Source organism: Triticum dicoccoides, chromosome 4A (genome assembly GCF_002162155.2).
Source record: "Triticum dicoccoides isolate Atlit2015 ecotype Zavitan chromosome 4A, WEW_v2.0, whole genome shotgun sequence".
NCBI lineage: Eukaryota > Viridiplantae > Streptophyta > Magnoliopsida > Poales > Poaceae > Triticum > Triticum dicoccoides.
Window position 1 is genome coordinate 238,978,479 of NC_041386.1, and position 8,713 is coordinate 238,987,191.

An 8,713-nucleotide genomic window follows, 5' to 3' on the forward strand; every position below is an offset into this window, starting at 1 on the left:
GGTGCCGATGATACCAGTGCTAGTGACGCAACCAAGCTCAAGTGGGAGTTCGATGAAGATCTTGATCGTTGTTTTGTGTCTTTTCTGGATGATTAGTAGTGGAGCCCAGTTGGGACGATCGGGGATCTAGCATTTGGGGCTGTCTTCTTTTATTTTGGTTCCGTAGGCGGACCTTAATTGCACTCTGGATGATGTATGTTTAATTTGTTATTTGTGTGAAGTGGCTATTGTAAGCCAACTCTTTATCCCTTTCTTATTCAGTACATGGGATTGTGTGAAGATTAGCCCTCTTGCGACAAATCTACCATGCGGTTATGCCTCTAAGTCGTGCCCCGACACGTGGAAGATATAGTCGCATTGTGGGTGTTACATGTTGAGACCAAGATGTTCCATTCCAATGACAAGAATCTTGATCTTTAGCCTTCCCCAAGTTGCTTTCCACTCAAATCATCTTTCCATCAAATCCAAATCTGTGAGAGAGACTTGAGTGTTGGGGAGACTATGATTTGAAGCACAAGAGCAAGGAGTTCATCATCAACACACCATTTATTACCTTTTGGAGAGTGGTGTCTCCTAAATTGGTTAGGTGTCACTTGGGAGCCTCCGTCAAGATTGCGGAGTTGAACCAAGGAGTTTGTAAGGGCAAGGAGATTGCCTACTTCGTGAAGATCTACCCAAGTGAGGCAAGTCCTTCGTGGGCGATGGCCATGGTGGGATAGACAAGGTTGCCTCTTCGTGGACCCTTCGTGGGTGGAGCCCTCCGTGGACTCGTGCAACCGTTACCCTTCGTGGGTTGAAGTCTCCATCAACGTGGATGTACAATAACACCACCTATTGGAACAACGGAAAAAGTCTCCGAGTCTCCAATTGCGTTTGCACACTCAAATCCCATTCCTTTACTTTCTTGCAACTTGCATGTTTTACTTTCTGCTGCTCATATACTCTTGCCATGCTTGCTTGAAGGGTATTTTGAATGTTTAAACTTGTGCTAAAACTCCACCTTAACTTGAAGAAATTAAAAACTGCTACTTTTCCTTGTTAAGGGTCTAATCACCCCCCTCTAGGCACCTCTTCTCGATCCTTACAATTGGTATCAGAGCATTGGTCTCCATTGCTTTGATTTAATCACCATTGGAGGAAGATGGATGAGTCTATGTTGGGGAGTCTTAGACGTAGAGTACCTATACTTGATGGAGAGTTCTTTCATGAGTGTAAAATTGATATGCTTGAGATTTTCAATGAATATCACTTGAACAACTACATTACTGGCCCTTGTTCACCCCTTGTTGACCCCTTGCATCATACATGTAACACCCACAATGCGGCTATATCTCCCATGTGTTGGGGCACGACTTAGAGGCATAGCCGCATGGTAGGTTTGTCGCAAGAGGGGTAATCTTCACACAATCCCATGCACTGAATAAGAAAGGGATAAAGAATTGGCTTACAATTGCCACTTCACACAAATTCAAGTTAAACATACATCATCCAGAGTACAACCAAGGTCCGACTACGGAACCAAAATAAAAGAAGACAACCCCAAATGCTAGATCCCCGATCATCCCAACTGGGCACCACTACTGATCATCCGGAAAAGACAAATAACAATGACCAAGATCTTCATCGAGCTCCCACTTGAGCTCAGTTGCGTCACCTGCACTGGTATCATCGGCACCTGCAACTTTTTGGAAGTATCTGTGAGTCACGAGGACTCAGCAATCTCACACCCGCGAGATCAAGACTATTTAAGCTTATGGGTAGGATAGGGTAAAGAGGTGGAGCTGCAGTAAGCACTAAGCAAATATGGTGGCTAAAATATGCAAATAAGAGTGAGAAGAGAAGCAACGCAGCGGTCGAAAAGCTAGAAGTGATCCTGCAACTACTTACGCACAAGCATAACACAAGACCATGTTCACTTCCTGGACTCCGCCTAGAAGAGACCATCACGGTTACACAAGCGGTTGACACATTTTAATTAAGTTAAGTGTCAAGTTCTCTACAACCAGATATTAACAAATTACCATCTGCCACATAACTGCGGACACGGCTCTCAAAAGTTTATACCCTGCAGGGGTGTCCCAACTTAGCCCATCACAATCTCTCACGGTCAACGAAGGATATTCCTTCTCCCAGGAAGACCCGATCAGTAGTAAACAAGACCAGCAAAGCTGCCCGATGTATCGACAATCCCGATAGGAATCGCACGTATCTCATTCTCAGGACACACCGGATAGGTCAAGCTACGAGTAAAGCCAGCCCTCAAGTTGCCCCGAGGTGGCCCCGCAGGCTGCCCACTTCGGACCAACACTTAGAGAAGCACTAGCCCCCGGGGGTTAAAATAAAGATGACCCTCGGGAGCGTGACTCCCAAGGGAAAAGTATAGGTGGTGGTGAGGCAAATGGTAAAACCAAGGTTGGGCCTTGCTGGAGGAGTTATATTCAAAGCGAACTGTCAAGGGATTCCCATAACACCCAACCGTGTAAGGAATGCAAAATCAAGGAACATAACACTGGTATGACGGAAACCAGGGCGGCAAGAGTGGAACAAAACACCAAGCAGAAGGCCGAGCCTTCCACCCTTTACAAAGTATATAGATGATTAATTAAAATAAGAGATATTGTGATATCCCAACAAATCCATGTTCCAACATGGAACAAACTTCAACTTCACCTGCAAGTAACAACGCTATAAGAGGGGCTGAGCAAAGCGGTAACTTAGCCAAACAACGGTTTGCTAGGAAAGGTGGGTTAGAGGCTTGACATGGCAATATGGGAGGCATGATATAACAAGTGGTAGGTAGCACGACATAGCGATAGAACAAACAACTAGCAAGCAAAGATAGAAGTGATTTCGAGGGTATGGTCATCTTGCCTGAGATCCCGCAAGGAAGAAGAACGAGTCCATGAAGAAGACAAACGGACGTAGTCGAACGAATTCTCACAACTCCAGAATGGAAACGAAGCTAACGAGAGAAGCAACCCGTAAATAAGCAAGCAACATAGTAAACAACCACCACATAAACATGACATGATGCACAACCAAGTATGATGCATGTCCGGTTTAATGAGGCATGGCATGGCAATATGCACAAACAATACTACAAATTAAGTGGAGCTTGATATGCAACGAGTTGCATATTGACAAAACACCACATTCAAACATTTAGTTCACTCGTGTTTATGTACCCAACAATATTAAATGTTATTAAACATGGCAAGGGGTGAAGCATATGAAAACTACCTATCTAGGCAAGTTTAAATGAGGACGGATATAACAAACAAAAAATCCGGAAAATCCCCATGTGCATATTTTTAGATTTGGTACTGTTCTGACTAAAACACCATTTTAATGTTGTTAAATAGGGACATAGAGTGCACCATGTTAAACTATGCATTTTTCTACCCCATTTACATATAAAGTTTATTTAAAACCGAGCTACGGTTTTTTAGTTATGAAATAAAGCATTTTAACATGCCATTTAAGCAAAATAAATGCAAACAACATTTTAAACATGGATGAAAGTTGCATATTATGAAACTGGATGAAATTCTAGTCATTTTTCATATATAAAGTTTTTACATACGATGCACGGTTTGTGAGATATGATATGCATGAACTTTAGGGGCTTATCCGCAAAACTGCTGTCTCTGGAATAATTAACAAATTCACAGACGCTAAAAAAAACATACGCGGGCCAAATTTGGCTGGCCCAATAGGAATAAGTCCACGAGACAAGGCGACGACACCATAGATCATGGATCATTGATCATCTCCGCGCGCTCACAAGACACTAACGGGTTTGGATATGTGATTCGAGTATGCCTCTGGTCTTTTCGCACTGACCAGTACACATGAATAAGTATGGGCACTCTGCACCGTACGATTCTTCAAAAGCTCTTTGGGCATCAGCGATTGAGCGACGCGCACCCGGTTGGTGAGTCACGTTAGTGAGTAATTGTGCTTTAGTAAGAATATTGGTGTTAAGGTTTGTGATTCCCTATGCAAGCACAAAAGTCAATAGTTATGCAACGAAATTATATCCTACTTATGGTGCATTATTCAATGTTAGTTATGTTCAATGCATGTTTATGACTGTTTTTGCATTTTGGTTGGTCGCTTCTCAATCTATTTGCTAGCCTTCATTTGCACTAAGCAGGAATACTGCGTGTGCATCCAACTCCTTAAACCAAAGTTGTGCCAAATGAGTCCACCATACCTACCTATATGCGGTATTTCCATTCCATTACAAGTAAATTTGTATGTGCCAACTCTAATATTAAAATAAATTTCGGTTTTGTGTGCCGTACCGCTCATGAAGCGGCAGGGGGTGGCCAATATTTTCCATGTTAGGTATGTTATTCTCAAGATGAGTGTTTATTCACCTGTCATTGCATGAGAGTGTGGCAGGTAATAGAGATGCCTAGTCCCGAAATGAAAAAAAATATGTTGTTCGTAAAAAATTCCTTGGAAAGCATTGGTATGGAAGGCAGCCATGGATACAACTAGCCATGGATTGTGAAAGAATGGTGGAAAGGAAATAAACTTTATTTTATGTTTGGTAACCGCCTATGATTTATCTAGCATGGGAATTCTCAGTCGTTTTCGTTGACTGGAAAAGCATGCCTCTCAAAATAATTTATCTCTCAATTTAAGCTATGAGCTCTGGCACCTCTACAAATCTCTGCTTCCCTCTGCGAAGGGCCTATCTATTTACTTTTATGCAATATTTATTTTTATTTTGAGTCTCCATCTTCTCTTATAAAGGACTAACTAGGGAACACTATTGTGATACTTGTGCATTGGATGTAGCTAATATTTGAGTGTGTTTCATGAATGGATCAATGATTGAGCATAATGGGCTAGGGATAACTTCCTTTAGCGTTGATATTTTGAAAGACATGGTTGCTTGTAAGTATACTTGAGTATTGATGTCTTCATGTTAAATTATAGACTATTGCTTTGAGTCATTCAAGTACAAATATCCAAGCTACAAAAGAAAGAGTGAATGATGAATATGATAGGTAGCATTCCACATCATAAATTTCTATTTTTAATTGCCACTTTATGATGATGAGTTATATGAGAAAGAGTTGCTATTATGATGCTAGGAAAAGTGATTGAAATCATCATTGTTCAAACTTATGTGCTATGCTAGCATTCACACTTCATAAATTATCTCTTTTATCATTTAACTACTCGAGAATGAGCAAGAATTAAGCTTGGGGATGCTGATACGTCTCCAACGTATCTATAATTTATGAAGTATCCATGCCATGTTTACAACAATTTTACATTGTTTGGGTGCAATTTTATATGATTTAAATGGAACTAACCTGGACTGACGTTGCTTTCAGCAAAACTACTGTGGTGTTGTTTTCTATGCAGAAATGAAAATTCTCCAAATGCAACGAAACTTTTTGACGATTTTTTGGAAGAAAAGAGGCACTAGAAGCTTCGTGGGAAGCCCAAAAGAGTCACGAGGTGGCTGTCGGTGTCAAAACCGGCGGATCTCGGGTAGGGGGTCCCGAACTATGCGTCTAAGGCGGATGGTAACAGGAGGCGGGGGACACAATGTTTACCCAGGTTCGGGCCCTCCCGATGGAGGTAATACCCTACTTCCTGCTTGATTGATCTTGATGATATGAGTATTACAAGAGTTGATCTACCACAAGATCGGAGAGGCTAAGCCCTAGAAGCTAGCCTATGGTATGATTGTTGTTGTCCTACGGACTAAAACCCTCCGGTTTATATAGACACCGGAGGGGCTAGGGTTACACAGAGTCGGTTACAAGGGAGGAGATCTACATATCCGAATCACCAAGCTTGCCTTCCATGCAAAGGAGAGTCCCATCCGGACACGGGACGAAGTCTTCAATCTTGTATCTTCATAGTCCAACAGTCCAGCTAAAGTATATAGTCCGGCTGTCCGAGGACCCCCTAATCCAGGACTCCCTCAGTAGCCCCTGAACCAGGCTTCAATGACGACGAGTCCGATGCGCAGAATTTCTTCCGCATTGCAAGGCGGGTTCTCCTCCAAGTCCTGAGTACCTGTCGTAGTGAGTCGTGTTCGGCCTCCCATGAATGTTGCACTCCTCGGCTTCTGCACCTTAATAATGGCTATCTTCCACGTGTTGAGCGAATGCAAGAGGTCGGGGTATTTTTACAATTACCACCCTAACCAGGTATATGAATTGTCTATTTAAACAGTCGGGGATCTTCAGATCCAGATCACACCACCTTCCCACAGCGAGTATCCATAGGAGCGTGCCCAGAAAAATCCATCCCATCATGGCCGGCCACCGTAACTCCTCCACTCGCCCCCGTAGCCCTAAGCCAGGTAGTTGGGAGAAGTGTTTTATTCCCCATAACCAACTAGTGGAGTTGCAGACCCAGGGGTTTCTCCCTCCTGCATACATGGTCCCCGTCCGAGCCGGACTAGCCACTTATAATGGCGGGGAACAAGCGGAAAGCTTCCCCAACCCATACTCAGGGGAGCGGGTATGCCTCGTCCCTTATTTATTGAGGGGACTCGGATTTCCAATCCATCCATTTCTCCGCGGGCTCCTGGAGTTCTATGGCCTCCAGCTGCATAATTTTACTCCCGCCTCCATATTACACATCGCAGGCTACGTTGCCCTTTGCGAGCTATTCCTGGGCTGTGAAGCTCACTTCGAGCTATGGCAGAGGCTATTCTGCCTCGTGCCCCGTACACAAAAGGGGTCAATATTTCAAGTGGGCGGAGCCGAAATATTGCGCATCGCTGGGACTGGATACCTGTCCGGTACTCCGAAGAAGACATCCAAAGACTAGCCCTCGGAGTGGTTTTATATGGAGGATGTTCCCCTCCCGGACCCTATTCGAATGGGCCTTCCTGAGTTCAACAACGCCCCTTTGAAGAAACGCCATAGCTGGTGCCCTCGGAGCCCCCAGGAGGAAGATAACAAAGAGGTCCTTTACCTGATGAGCCGGATAAAGACACTGGCCGAATCAGGACTGACAATAATCGAGGTTATGTCAGTATGTATAATGCGGGGGGTGCAGCCACTTCAATATCAGGGACAACCCATGTGGCACTTCAATGGAGAAGACGATGCCACCCGCTGTGGCCGAAAAGGTCCGGACTCCGCCGCCGCTCTGGCGAAAATACTGTCCAATTTATATAAGGGAGAGGAAGAGGAGTTCATCCATATTAAGCCACGGGATGGATTCTCCATGTACAACCCCCCAAACTGGGTGAGCTGCTGCTTTTTACCCCAAACCTTCCCGCTTTCTTTGTCATAAATATTTACCTTGCTATTCCATAGCAGGAACTACGAAAAGCTGTGAGGGAGGTTCACAGCCCATCTCCACAGCCAGAGGACCCTGATTGGGCCCTCGATCCCGGACTCAAAGAAGATCCGGACATATTCGTGGAGCTCATCGACATGACGTTTTATCAGTTAAGCTGCGACGGTGCCTTGGTGGCCATCACCGCCAATTATCCTGGACTGCTCCCTGCATTGCATATAAGTAAAACCGGAGTCCCAACTTCTGAGAAGGATCCCCTTTTTCGCACTTCACCCACCGCATACATATGGTGCCCTGCAGGAAAGGCCCTCGGGACGCCGCGCCGAACCCGCAGTTACTCAACAAGGGGCACCGAAACTGGGTAGGCTTGAAAGGAAGGTGGTCAGGACTAAGATGTCGTCGCAGAGGTATGAAAAAGAACCCTACTCCATGGTTATTGCCTTTAAAATATAATAACGTCCATGGTTAAAACCAGGAAAAACGCTCACTGGACCATATCCGGAGAGCCTGCCGGCCATGCCTCCACCAGCCGGGCTCCAGAGCCGGACTTGGAGGCAGATGCTAACATGGGGACAACGCCGGATATCCCTCCTACCGAGGATGCGGATAGGCTGTCCGCCACAAATTCCGAAGTGGAGAGTGCCATGAAGCACAAGCGTCGTCGGGCCGTACTCCGCGACCCTGGTTTATCTGAAGAGGCGTTTGATGCCTTCAACTCGGGGGACGCGTACATCCGAGCTGCTCAAAATGGTCTTGCCAGAGCCACATACCAGTATGTAAAGGATATACGGGTAAGAAAATCTGATAATTATATATGTACCAGTAGCCCCTGAGACTTGAAACAGTTGGCATAACTGATTTAAGGATCATTATTTGCATAGGTTCTTACTGAGAAGAATACCCAGTTGTCTCAAGAGCTGGAGAAGTTCAAAGCCCAGCTACGGGCCGTAGTTGCCAAAATGGAGGAGTCCCAGATGGCCCCATCTGGTAACCCTTGTTTCTATCAAGAAGAATGAGATGTACCAGTTAATATTTGGCTTGCATGCTAATCTAATCAATAGATTCTGCAGATGATCCCGAAGTGAATCCGGAGGAGCAACATGCTCAACGACAGCTAAAGGCTAGCGAGCGCGTGCTTACACAAGTAAGGTGGGAGAAAAACGATCTCCAAGATGCCAATACCCGGCTGGATGTTGAACTGAAGGATGTTCGGGTCCAGCTGGCTGACTCCGTAAAGGAGAATAAAAGGATTCGACGCGACATTTTCAGTAAGTGCTTGAGCGAACTCCTATAGAATTCGGCGAAGAAACCAGCTAACAGAGCTATATCTGTAGGTATGCTGACGGGCCGTCCCAGAGAGGAGATGCCCGGGTCTGCGGGAGATCTTCTGCCAGAGCTCTCACAACTACACGAACAAGTTCGGCAG